The following is an 8831-nucleotide window of genomic DNA, read 5'->3' as shown; positions in this document are numbered from 1 at the left end:
GTGTTTGATTGCAGGACCTACTTTGTACATATAGGCCCCTACTATTACTATGTGTAGGATCCTACTCTACATTTTTTGTAACATCATTATCATTGATATCCTTTATCCTTTGAGTATCTTTTAGATAAAGGAGGTGTCCATTGCACCACTACTGATATATATTTTCTTTTTCAAGGATTAAAAGATGAGGATTGTGATTTGTTTATGTTTCAGAGGAATTTCTGAATCCAAATGAGGATTTGTCCACACAGCTGCTGCGAAGCAACAGACGGTCAAATACAATTTTAAAAGTGTGTTGTCTCATGCATTTTCTGTTTTTGGATATACAAAATGTAGTTAGTGATTTGCTGTAAGTACAATTTTATTTTATTTTATTTTATTTTTTTCTGGATAAGATCAGTAGAAGAAGTCATCTCAGTTGAATTTGCATCATGATGTCCACTATTTGTATTTCAAATCATCCAGGCCGTAGATACGCAACCTTTGGCAGTCTTGGGGATTTTGGAATCTTGTTTCATCATTTCATCAGATGTGCTTTAATCTGCCGTGAACTTAATTCCATGATGGAAACAGAAGGGCAAAAAAACCCACCCCGTGGACATTACCATGACAACAAGTGGAGAAGCAACAAGAGGCAATATGAGTACCAGTATCACTCTCATGACCAAGGGCGTGGTCAACGGTATGGTAAAGGCAGATTCCATGGCAACAGAGGGAAGAGGCGGGGCCAGATGAGAAGGCAAACCTCGCCGGATACCGTCCAGCAGGAGGTCAACACACTCTTCAATAATAGCTTCAACTTTGATAAGACTGTGAGCAGCAAAGTGCCATGGGTTCTTCCACCACCGGAGGACGTGTTTCCGGGAATGGACTCCAGGGAAGAAATGGTATAATGCTTCTCCTTTGGGACTTGCACAAGCCCAATAGATTCACACTGTACACTGAGTATTGACATCACTAGTATCACAATTTTTATGTCTTTGGGTGCATTAGAGTGCTCTCCTAAGGCGAACTGAACCGTACTGATCCCCCGCCAGGGGAACGCTCATATGCTCCTAAAGTGTACCATACCAAACTGAACCGAGCCAAAAGTGGACCACTTCTGTGTAGTTTATAAAGATACCCAGTACAAAGAGAATTGGCTTTACATTAGTATGTGCATGTTGTGCACATTCTTCACATGCAAACTTTTGGTATGCTTTTGGTACCGGTACCCTTTGGGAGCACATCGGGAAGTGGTCCACTTTTGGCTCCGTTCAGCTCGGTACAGTACAATTTAGGAAGCATTCGAGCGACCCTCTTGTGTTGCATGGCCTGTTCGTTACAACACTTGGTGCCCCATACGTTCGTCCATGGTTTAAACCGTGGACAAAGATTGTACCACCTTCATGAATTCGGGCCATAGGGTCTTCAATCTTTTGCCAGAATTTTAGCCACAGTTTGTTTGACGATCCTGGTGTTGAAGTTGAGGAGATGGTGTAAAGCGAAAAAACAAAAACAAGAATCACATCCACCAAGAGCAAAATTTAAATGGAAATCACAAATTAAAATGTGCAACAAGCAGGAAGTGAAATCAGTCTGTACCAGACTACCACTTCTGTCAAGCTTTCATAATGTGCTGTGGAGATAATGAAAAACAATTTGTCAACATTACAACCTTCCCCTATCTATTTTGATGATAAGGATGAATGGAATTTGTCGTGAGCGAGCTGAAGCAGAAGTTGAGGAGAGTCCAGGACGCCTGAGCGACAAGGAGATCACGGACTGGCACAGCCACACCGCCTCCACGCACCGCGGCGGTCTCGTCATGTCGCACCTTCGGCGGCGCTACCACATCGAGCTCGGCACGCAAGCCTGGTGCAAGTTTCACGAGATCGTCTCCACTAGGTGTGCCTATGTTCATAACACTAATCACTCAGGGATGTTATGTGAAGGAGATATCAAGCACTAAAGTATTCTGCTCTCAATGACATATACATTGTGTGTGTGTGTGTGTGTGTGTGTGTGTGTTCATTTATTGAACAATTTTCATGTATATTGTAAATGTAGCATTTTCATGCAAGAACCATTTTGTACTCAGTCGGAAAGAATGAATTTTGTGTGTTTTTAATTTGGCGGAATCAAAGAGATAAAATATTATTACTTTTTCCCACAAGTTTGATGTTGAGCGAAGTGCAGGAAATTTCCACGAGAAAAAAATGCCCACTGTAACAGTAGATGTAAGAATGGCGTTTGAATGGAATATATTGTGCATGTAAATGAGATGGGACAGCTGTATCTCAGATTTATCTACAGTGTATCTGTGCTGATATGTTTCCTTCTGTTTGTTTTTTCCCCCACTATCTCAGGCACTTGATACCAAGTAGCTGCCTTAAAACTGGGGCACTGAATTCTGTTCATATCTGTGAGGCTCCCGGGGGCCTTCATTGCCAGCCTCAACCATTTCCTCCGGACGGACCAAGAAAGGGCGAGCGTCGACTGGCGGTGGCTGGCAACAAGCCTAAAACCCCACTACGAGGGTAACAGCCCTGGCTGCACCATCGTGGGACGATCGGCTCATTCTCCACACCCCGGACTGCTGGTACTTTGGGGAGGATAATACGGGCGACGTTATGAACCCAGAGAACCTTCAGGGTCTGCAGCAGCTGATTGCCACCAGGATGGATGGGGTGGTGAACCTTGTGAGTACCTCCATTTTCTCAGGATGTTGACAAGAAATTCAATTCAGCTAGACTGCGTGCATAGGGGGATTTTTGAAAGGCAAAGTGAATCACTGATTTGCACATCAAATTGGCAACTTGCACATTTTTTTCAAAGGCAAAGCAAATAATTTTGTGTGTCAAATTGTCCTACTTGCACATGTCTGTATTTCTGCATATTCTGTTTCATTGAATTGGGAGCAAATTTATGGTTGATAGAAATAGGGTAAATTCTGTTATTAATTTATTGATAAAATATTTGTGATTGGACCGGAAAAAAAAAAGTGAATGATAGTTTTACAATAAGTTGCCAAATTGAGAATTCTCATACAGAAAAGTTCCATGCATACGGTATACTTCTTTTTTAGTAATAATGGATTCAAACAAATTGGGAAACAAACTAGAAATATATGATAATGTAAATGAAATGAGCAAAGTGTATGGTATTCTGTGGAAATCCACTTTCTTTGATCATTTCTATTATTTTTTTTTTTTTTTTTGTCACTGAGAATATTAAAAGTTGGGATGTGCCTCATTATCCGTAATTGATGAGTGTAAACTCTTCTTAGGAAGTCATGCAATTTAGAATAGTAAAGACATTGATTTGAAATTTCCTAATGCATTTTAAAACTATTTGGTAGAATCAGCTGATATGTATCATATTTTATTATAATAAAATGGTATGGATCCTAATCAAATGATGGGCTGAGAACAGTCATGTGACCAGTCTTCAAATGTTACCTCTTCGTTGCATCATTGTACTCTGGTGTTTTTATTGTCGTAATGGTGTGATATTTAGATTTATTATGTTACATAATTAATAAAATGTTAATTTTTCTCCCAACAAAATGTGGAAACTGATATAACAAAGTTAATTTTACTTGTTGAAGACTAGTCCTGAGTATACTCATTCAGGTGTCTGTGGGAATTGTGTGTTGTATTAAAATCAGCCCATCCTCAAAGGGTTAAGACAGACTTGATCGTCTTGTAATGGCCCCTTATTCCCTATCCCATCTCAAAACATGGGAGAAAGCTTGCTTTACTAAGTGAGATCACGAGGAAGCTGCTCATGCTTTCTGCTTTTCTGTTTCCAAGGTGACGGCAGACGGCAGCGTGAATTGCCAGGACGACCCATCCCACCAGGAGCGGCGTGTCTTTCCCTCCTCTTCTGCCAGGCCCTCACGGCTGTTCGAATCCTGGCCCCGGGGGCGCTTTCCTCATCAAGATGTTCACCATGTTCAACGCAAACACGGAGTGCCTCATGTACATCCTCAACTGTGCTTTTGAACAGGTGCACTGCAGAAAATTTTAAGCAACATTTTGGACATGTGGTAATAAATACCCCTCTCCCAATTTAGGAGTAGTTTCTTTAGCCTTTCGCCACTGCAGATCCTGTACATAATGACATATGGTTCCCTAGAAGGTACAGTAATATCGCTCTCATATCAGCAACTTTCTAAATGATTTAAGATAGATCACTGCATGTTTATTTTTATCTATAATAAATTATGATTAGTTTAAAGCCCATTAGACTTTACCAAGAGAATGGAGAGTGACAGAAATAATTCTGACATACTTTGTTGACCTTTGACCTGAAATTACTTCTTTATACTTTCTATATAAAAGCAAAAAAAAAAAAATGATAAAGCATAAAATTTATAAAAAAAAAAAAAAAAAAAAACAGACATGCAGTTTCGGGCAGTTTAGGGAGTATAAGACAGGCGGTTTTCAGGCGGTTCAGTTGCTAATGGGTTAACGTTAACCTAAAAAGAACTGTATGCAATCATGGACATCAATTTTGAGGCCCTGGTTAAAAAGTTCACTGACAGTGTTGGTTGTGCCTTCAGGCAAGGTACCTCATCCTCTTTGCCTAGTCCTTCAGAGCAGACTCAGCATGTGAAGCTGCTCATAGACTCATTGTAGCTTGCTCATGTGATTATGCACTCCATGGTTCTTCTATGAAGTTCTGTAGTGGACACATGAAGTATCTAGCCTCAACACACACAGAACTTGTGATGTTGCATGTGTAGAATAATGAACCGCAAATACTTGTATGTGCACTGTCTTGGTTCATATCTCGGGTATTAGTACTGTATATGCTATATATTTAGCGAGTGTAAATTTTTGCGAATTGGGACTGCCCGATGATTTCACGAGTGGTTAAATTCGCGATCGTGGAGAACAGTCACTCTACGGAGAAATGTATACATGTGCGTCTCATTCACATCCGAATCAGAGCCATTATTCACTTGTGTCTTTAATTTCGCAAATAGCATCTGACTCGTGAAATTCGCGAAAACTAAAAACCTTGTGAAATATTTGGCGTATACAGCATCTCTTGATTATGGCTTTATATAATTGCATTACTCATTTGCATACCAGGTGACTGTGGTCAAACCGTCTTGTAGTAAGGCGGGAAATTCTGAGGTGTATGTCGTCTGCAAAGAGTTCCGTGGTACAGACAAGCTGCATCCCCAGTTGAACAAGTTACTGGAGCACTTAGGTAAGAGCGGACTTTCATCTTCATCTTACATTTTAGGTACAACAAATTTTCCTTGCTCCTTATAACTCTCATATTTGACCATGGTAGGCATATATTGCAAACCATGTGCTCAAATTAAACAACTTTGAGAGTGGACACTGATACAGTGCACTCCGTTATAACAAACACGGTTATAATGAAATTCCGGTTACAACAAAGTAAAAATTTAGGTCGCAGCATTATCCAATCTATATATTTTTATTGTTTATTTGTTCGGTTATAACGAAATATTGATAAAACGAAAGAAAACTGCCAGTCCCGAGGACTTTTTATAACGGGAGTCTACTGTATGTGATAAGATTTATGGGCTGAGCCATTTTCAATGAGATTTGCCAATTTATGATTTCATGCATGTGAGTATTTTGTGTAGATTTTGATGCCTCAAAACAATACTTGCCTGTTGTTTTGTATGTGGTAATTTTTGTGATGAGAATGATAAGGGTATTACATATATTATGCAATGCATCTTGTCATGTATTTATGCATTATATTGTTGCAGTCAAGACGCCAACAGGAATGCCATTCAGTGGAAAACGTATGTGTGGCCTTTGGACGGGGATGCAATTAATGCCTTACTCCTGTCACCATCACCCCCATCCCTCCCCCCCCCCCCCCCCCCCCCCGAGCGTTGTTTCAAATCATTATCCTATATCCATACAACGTATATTTGTGTCTGAATGCTCTCATATCCATAGGCCGTATGAGTAGGCAGGGCTTATTCGCAGCGCGAAATAGCAAACTACCGGATGAATCCAAGGGTAGAGTATACACACTATGCGCAAAGCCTGCGTAAATTACGTACTGCGCATTGAAGAGATTCATGTCTACTCAAGAAATATCAATTGTGCGCTAGGTCCGGAATGCTCCCATATGATTATCGTATAACGGGATGCTGAGTCTGAATGCTCTCATATCAAAATGTCGTATATCCATACGTCGTATGAATATACGATAACTCAGTGTGTCTGAAAGTACCATAAGTCTCTCTGTTTTGATAACACACACAATGATATTTGATGAGTCTCGCTGTTAAATTTTTGCCCCCCCCCCCCCCCCCCCATTCCTCTGACTCTTAGGACCTGAGGCCGGTGACACACCCCTGTTCAGGCCGTCCGATCTGCCCAGGTCCTTCATCAAAGAGTTGGAAGAGTGCTGCCGAAAGTTCACCGAGTCCCAGGTGAGGGCGATAAGGGAGAACCTCCAGCTCCTACCAGTCCCCGGATGAGGCCAAGAGCCGACATATCCAGCACGTTAGGGAGCAGTGTGTGGAGGCCTACGTCAGGCGCTGTCACCTGAGAGCGATGAAGCGGAACCAGAAGCTGATTTCGAATTATGGGTCAAAGGTATCTGCCGTAGCTCTCATCAAGATTCTTGAATATTCAAATTTCAGCTGCACGCTTCTTGTAGAACCAGGGAGGCTTGGCAGCTGTGCATTGACAGGCAGCTGGTTCACACTTCTTTCACTATACTTGCCACATTTTTTTGCCTGATTTCATTCAAACTTGCTATTGAGGCATGAACATTTTTTTTTTTTTTGCGACGTTTTAACGTGATTATTTCGCAACGCGTGATGCTCTCACCGTTACATGTTATGACTTTTTTTTTCAAGTATTGCGCAACTTTTGAGACCAAATTTGTCGCTCCCGGGCATACCGTTTTGAAGCCACGCCCCTTTGAAAAAAATTCGTTGACCCAAAAATTGCTCAAAACATGATTTTGTGTACAAATCCAATGTAAATTGTGTTTTGCAATTAATTCATATAAAAATAAATATTTTTACTTTCAATGGATGATAATGATTTATGTTAGCCTGATTATGCTTTAAAAAGTTTCTGCTACAAATTTTGAATGAAAAAAAAAGCAACAAAAAGAAAAAAGTTAAAAAACAAAGAAATACACAAGAAATTCAATAAACAATAAAATAAAAAATGATTTTGAAACCAAATTTTTGCTTCATATTATTGTTGGGATATTGAGAAGAATATTTTCACCAAAAATTAGAAGTCTTGGAGCTTTATTTTTTTATTAATAGGCAAAAAAATATTTTTGCATAAATTATCATAAATTAATTAATATAAAATACATACATTAAAATTTGAAAAATCTAACTATACAGTCTTGTAGATTACATTGGCCTCTACCTTAGTGCAAATTTTTGCGAGGATCACGCGATCCACGACCAAGATCCGAAGGGGGGGGGGGGGGCGGAAAAAGCCCCCACCCCTGGTAGTCCAGTCAAAATACGACAAAAAGTGGGTCAACCCACATATATTGCAACAGAAACGATTCCACTTGCATATGAACCGGAGGAGCTATTAAAATAACCTATTAAAAGTTCCCTGAAATTCGAGTGGTGGATCAGTGTCTAATTTGCATAAATTCAAAATGGCCATACAACCTATTTATGCCTATATCTCGGGATATAACCCACAGAAAGTAAATTCCGGTGTCTAAACCTATGTTTTATAGGTCAAGGAATACAGATACAATTGTATGTTATCTTTATCAACTTTCAAGCATCCCTTTATATAGTTTTTGCATATATTTGCATATAATTACATACAAAATGGCCGCCATATTGCCTGTACAAGCAGGTATCTTAGTAATGTAGTACACTCAGGAATAAGTCGCTATATATCTGGACATAAAACCCGCAGAAAATAGATTCTTGTGTCTAAACCTTTGTTTTTTATGTCAAGTAATACAATTATCATAATAATAAGCAGTAACTTTCAAGCTTCCCTTTATACATTTTCTGCATATATTTGCATTTAATTATATGCAAAAAAGCGGCCACAATGCCTCTACAGGCTTATATCTCCATTTGTAAAAGGTACCCAGTGTTGGTGTCTGTGGTCTTAATTTTACTGCTGAGAATCACTGATGTAGAATACCTTCCACTCAGGAATAATTACCTATATTTCACTAAAAATTTGCGTATATTCATACATAAATCTATTCAAATTAAGAGTAGCTTACATCCATAAGCTACTCTACAAAAGTTTCATGAGTTTGGACATTAGATGACGATCTTGTCATATCAGGGTACCATGTCACTCACTCACTTTCTGAATAAAAGACCCAGGGGTCCAGCCCTCATCCGAGCATCTCAAGTTCCCCTTCCTTGCATGTTTACAGACTATTAGTATACTTGGGAGAAAGGAAATTGGAAGACGTTGGGAAACTGTAGGGCCATACTGGAAGCCTTTAGGGACCTCCAGGGCCCAGGGAGGCATGATGTCCATATATGCATGACACTAGCGATAAATGCACTTACAGTACTAAGTTTGTTGTAAATTTGACCATGTGTTTTCAAAAGGATGATCAAAAATCAAAAGTGGCCTCCAATAATTTGGTCCCAGCCCAAAGGTGGCCGCACCTAGATCAGATTTGAGGTGCCTTTGGGCATTCTGTGGCCGGGGGATGGTTCCCATTTTATATACCAATATTCTACCAGCCAAGTTTGATAACAAATTGAACAGTTTTTTTTTTGTTTTTGTTTTAAGATGAAAGAGTGAAAATTGGTACCTATTTGGCACTAGCCCCAAGGAGGTCACCCCTGCATCTGCCATAATAATCTTGAAAGTATG

At 39.8% G+C, this 8831-nt stretch overlaps 1 pseudogene; it reads left to right on the top strand.

Annotated features, from left to right (window-relative positions):
- Window positions 1-481: 481 nt before the first annotated feature.
- Window positions 482-8831, top strand: part of LOC140235802 (cap-specific mRNA (nucleoside-2'-O-)-methyltransferase 2-like) — a 19999-nt pseudogene continuing 11649 nt past the window's right edge.

This window comes from Diadema setosum, chromosome 12 (assembly GCF_964275005.1).
Source record: "Diadema setosum chromosome 12, eeDiaSeto1, whole genome shotgun sequence".
Taxonomy (NCBI): Eukaryota; Metazoa; Echinodermata; class Echinoidea; order Diadematoida; family Diadematidae; genus Diadema; species Diadema setosum.
This window is presented reverse-complemented; position numbering and strand designations above follow the sequence as displayed.